Here is a 5675-nt window from a genome sequence, read left to right on the forward strand (position 1 = left end):
GCTGGATGGATGGCTAGATGGATGGCTAGATGGATGGCTAGATGGATGGCTGGATGGATGGCTGGAATGATGGCTAGATGGATGGCAGGATGGATGGCTAGATGGATGAATGGATGGCTGGATGGACAGATGGCTGGATGGATGGATGAATGGATGGCTAGATGGATGGCTGGATGAATGGATGGCTAGATGGATGGCTGAATGGATGGCAGGATGGATGACAGGATGGATGGCTAGATGGATGGATGAATGGATGGCTGGATGGATGGATGGATGGATGGATGGATGGATGGATGGCTGAATGGATGGCTGGATGGAGGGATGACTGGATGGCTAGATGGATGAATGGATGGCTAGATGGATGGCTAGATGGATGACTGGGTGAATGGATGGCTGAATGGATGGCTGGATGGATGGCTGGATGGATGGCTGAATGGATTGCTGAATAGATGGCTAAATGAATGGCTGGATGGATAGACGGATGGACGGCTGAATGGATTGCTGGATGGATGGCTTAATAGATGGCTTAATGGATGGATGAATGGATGGAAGAATGGATGGAAGAATGGATGGCTGAGTAATGGCTGAATGTATGGCTAGATGGATGGCTGGATGAATAGATGGCTAGATGGCTAAATGGATGGCTAAATGGATGGCTGGATGGACGGCTGGATGGATGGCTTAATAGATGGCTTAATGGATGGATGAATGGATGGATGAATGGATGGCTGAATGGATGGCTGAATGGATGGCTGAGTAATGGCTGAATGGATGGCTGGATGGATGGCTTAATGGATAAATGAATGGATGGATGAATGGATAACTGGATGGATGGCTGAGTAATGGCTGAATGGATGGCTAAATGGATGGCTGGATGGATGGCTGGATGGATGGCTTAATAGATGGCTTAATGGATGGATGGATGAATGGATGGCTGAGTAATGGCTAAATGGATAGCTGGATGGATGGCTGGATGAATGTCTTAATGGATAAATGAATGGATGGATGAATGGATAACTGGATGGATGGCTGAGTAATGGCTGAATGGATGGCTAAATGGATGGCTGGATGGATAGCTGGATGGATGGCTTAATAGATGGCTTAATGGATGGATGAATGGATGGCTGAATGGATGGCTGAGTAATGGCTGAATGGATGGCTGGATGAATGTCTTAATGGATAAATGAATGGATGGATGAATGGATAATTGGATGGATGGCTGAGTAATGGCTGAATGGATGGCTAAATGGATGGCTGGATGGATGGCTTAGTAATGGCTAAATGGATGACTGAAGGATGGCTGGATGGATGGCTGGATAAATGGATGGCTGGCTGGCTGGCTGGCTGGCTGGATGGATGGATGGATGGATGGATGGCTGAATGGATAAATGGATGGCTGGATGGATGGATGGATGGATGGGTGAATGGATAAATGGCTGGCTGGATGGCTGGCTGGATGGATGGATGGCTGGAAAGATGAATGGATGGATGGGTGAAGTGTATATATGTATATATAAATATTTGTAATTTAATTTCAGTCAAACTAAAATAAATACATTATTTCACCAGAAGAGAAATATATATATATACGTGTGTGTATAATTAGTAAAACTGAAGCATATTCTTGCTATGTTAAACATCAATTGGAAAATATATGAAAAAGGGCTAATAACTGTTCAAAGGTTGATTTAATGAGTTAAATTGTTCACTGATATCTATATACAGGTATATGGCTTAGCTGATGTCAAAAATCTCCAGAATTGGTTTTGTAAGGTCATTTAATACTCCATTAAATACCCCTAGAATCAGAAGGTCCATAATTGACCATATTTGGAATGATCGTGAATATTAATGAGCTCTCTCTCTTTCTCCCGTGTATACACACGCGCACACAAGGGATGAGACACAATGCTCAAATGTGCATTAAATACAACGCTTAGCAGTCTAGGTGTGTTTGTTCCCTCAAATTAAAATACATATTCAGCAAATTTCTCAATAAACATAATGAATTAACAAAGGCACAAAAGACTGTATAAAGTATAATATCCCGCATTTTGCATTCTGACTTGTTGAAATAGATGCTTAGTAATGAATTACAAACAACCTGCAGCTGGCTTTCAATTTTGCTGCATCTCCCGTTTTTAATATAGGAGTCCCACACACAGTAAGTTTAATTTAAACTTTGATATTACTGATCTCGAGTCTGTGTTTTGGCTGGTGATGTCCTGATGACTCGGCTGCTTGTCAGGTCTGAATGTCAAATAATGCACATGGCCTAAAGTAGCTACAGTCGAATGCTGAGGGTGTGGCCCATGATGAGTCACACAACAGTCTGCTTTGTGTTTGTGTAATTTACATGAAAACGATGAAACAATGATGACTGAGGCTCACGGTATAGCCATTTCCATATAGCGATCTCTTATTATTCCACTATGACTAGATATAACCAGACTTTCTTTATAGGGCACCTTTAGAGAAAATATATTTTAAAATCAAATTAAAAATTATACTTGCATATATTACTGATACTGTTAGAGAATGATCCCATGATTGATATCCCCGATTTATTTATATCATCGTCTTCATCCATGTATTATTAGTCCTCCAGATTTCCTATGAGCGGAGTTCGAACCAGTTTCATAATAAACTTTCTGTCCTAAATGTGTGTGTGCGTGTGTGTGTGTGTGTTATAATTCAGATGGCTGACATTCTGGCTCTCTGCTTTCATTTCTTTCTAATAAAGTTCAGAGAGTCTGTTTCTGCTCTCTGCTCCACGGCTTTTGTGAACCCTTCACGTAATTAGAGAATCAACCCATGCCAGTCGGCCCTCGGCCCCCAAGGGCCCCTCTGAGAGTCAGACAGACTACCAACACTTTGTTCTTATTAATGCCGCCCTACCCAACACTTGCCTGAAACTTGCACAAATGAAACGGTGGACTGAAGAGAACTAGACTAGACTGAACTAGACTGAATTGGACTAGACTAAACTAAACTGTTTTATGACAAAACAAATATCGTAAAGAGAATCAACCCATGCCAGATGGCCCTCGACCCCAAAGGGCCCCTCCAAGAGTCAGACAGACTGCCAACACTCTTATAAATGCGCCCTATCAAAAAAAAAAGTGACAGGTATATTCGGGTGGACAAATAGGTCCAAAATGTAATAATAATAAAAATAAATAATAATAATAATAATAGTAATGAAAAAAATAAATTACATAAGTTTAATTGACATCTTTTAATGAAAACTTAGCTACTTACTTATCTTCATGCTGCATCATGACTTTTCTTCTGTGGGACACAAAAAGAGATGTTTCGAAGAATGTCCGTGCTGCTCTTTTATATTAAACAAATGCACTCCAAGAGATGAAATCATCAAGCTATATAAACAGAAAGAAAGAAAGAAAGAAAGAAAGAAAGAAAGAAAGAAAGAAGCACAATGAAAATGTTGAATGAAAAATCTAAACAGCTTTATTTCAAGTCCACTGAAGTCATATTATAATTCTCCAGCAATTTATGTAAGTTTTATGTAACGTTGTGGTAAAAATAAAGCATATTCAAAGAAGCTTTTATACTCACCGCCTCCTTTCCTTCTCATTATCCTTTTCTTTATAACATGTAACCATTTTCGATCGGGCTTTAAACTGTAGAGTGAACATATGGTAAAAACATGAGCTTAATTGTTGAGGAAACTCTGCATGCTCTGTTATGTAATCACCCCATCAAAGACTTGTAAAACTGCTGCCTATGTTTATACCATTTTTTTGCCACATTGTCTGTCTCTGCATATTTTACCAAGTCTTCAAATGTTGGCTCTAGTCTCTGAAGGTGAATCTACCATGGGCAAAAACTAGTCATACCTGCCAACATCTGGGTAATGAAATCTGGGAGACCGGGGGAGGAGGGGTGGAGATGGAGAGATCTCAGACTGGTTTCTTGAACATGACAATGAGTTCACTATACTCAAATGGCCTCCACAGCCACCAGATCTCAATCCAATAGAGCACCTTTGGGATGTGCTGGAACGGGAGATTCGCATCATGGATGTGCAGCCGACAAATCTGCAGCAACTGCGTGATGCTATCATGTCAATATGGAGTAAAATCTCTGAGGACTATTTCCAGTAGCTTGTTAAATCTAGGCCACGAAGGATTAAGGCAGTTCTGAAAGCAAAAGGGGGTCCAACTCAGTACTAATAAGGTGTACCTAATAAAGTGGCCGGTCAGGGTCATATACTTTTCTAAGAGTCATGTAATAGATTCACATTCAAATGAAGTACATACCCGAGAAGCAGGTGATTTTGGACGTCGCCCCAGATCCCAACACACTGATCCTCTTCTACACCTGTGCTCGCTGTGTTTGGACACTCTTGTTAACAGCGGCTCTCAGGTCAGTGTTGTGGATCTGATTGTAGATCAGTTCTGCTGCAGTGTTTAGCACAGTCAGAGCCTGGAGCCATGTACAATGACCCTGAATCCTAAATAGGACACACTAAGCCTGCGTTGCTTGCTTTCTCTCCGGTCTTCAGCCTGGTGGAGTACCTGAAGACATCAGACACACACACACACACACACACACACACACACTCATGCATCAAACTTGCCCTTTACCCACTTTCACGGAGATATGTGCAGATGCTTGCAATTAAGCATAAAAAGCAAAGTGCAAAATGCTTGCAATTATTGTTTATTCAGAATATACAACATTTATAAGCTACACTGAACAGTTTGCAATTTTCACTTAGAAATTGATAGGAAATGTTATTAACCAGACAAGAATTAACACATTATTGTATGAGAAATCAGACAATTATTCTAAAATTACTGTATTTTAAAGAAAATATCATATATATATATATATATATATATATATATATATATATATATATATATATATATATATATATGTAACATGTATTATATTTATATATATGATTTAATATATAAATAATAATAATATAATATTATATTTTTTGTTTTTTTTTACTATATATTTTCTGTCAAATACAGTAACTTTGGAATAATTGTGCTTCGAAATAAACACTAGCACTGCTTATTTTGCCATTTACTGTGTATTATATAAAAAAGAACTATTAAAAAAAGGTCACACTTTATTTTGATGGTCTGTTTGTTGAATTTAAGTTATATTGCATCTACATGCCAACTCAATCTCATGAGATTATAAGTAGACTGTTAGGTTAGAGTTAGTGTAAGTTGACATGTACTTGCAAAGTTTCTTGTAGTCAGTTAATTGTCTGTTGAAGGAGCAGTATCAGCAGATATTAGGCAGACAGTCTACTAATACTCAAATGGACCATCAAAATAAAGTGCTAAAGATACATTTACAAAACAATATGAAGTAAAAATACTATTTCAGCTTTTTCTACTTAAAAACTAAGGTTGTTCTTGCTGCAACTTTGTAATTATTTGTAGATTTGACCAGCAAATTCTGATTGTAAATTCAACAACAACAAAATAGAATTTATAGTTCAAATGACCTCAGTTTGTTTCCTATTTAAACCAGCAGTCAGAAATTTTTAAATCAGGTTAATGCTCGTTTTTTACTATATAATTTAGTTTTTTTTTAAATACTTTTTAAATATTGTTTTACATTATTATATAATTTATTGATACTATTACTTCTACATGTTAATATTGTTTAATTTTTTATTTATT

General features: G+C 38.0%; 1 long non-coding RNA gene across 1 annotated transcript in view; it reads right to left on the reverse strand.

Moving 5' to 3' along the window:
* Positions 1–4541, reverse strand: part of LOC141381137 (uncharacterized) — an 84657-nt gene extending 80116 nt beyond the window's left edge. The window contains exons 1-3 of the long non-coding RNA XR_012400806.1: positions 4284–4541; positions 3580–3644; positions 3262–3380 (exon numbers count right to left, since the gene is read on the reverse strand). This is a non-coding gene — a long non-coding RNA (uncharacterized lncRNA). The remainder of the gene's footprint in view (positions 1–3261; positions 3381–3579; positions 3645–4283) is intronic.
* Positions 4542–5675: the final 1134 nt, after the last annotated feature.

This window comes from Danio rerio, chromosome 3 (genome assembly GCF_049306965.1).
Source record: "Danio rerio strain Tuebingen ecotype United States chromosome 3, GRCz12tu, whole genome shotgun sequence".
NCBI lineage: Eukaryota > Metazoa > Chordata > Actinopteri > Cypriniformes > Danionidae > Danio > Danio rerio.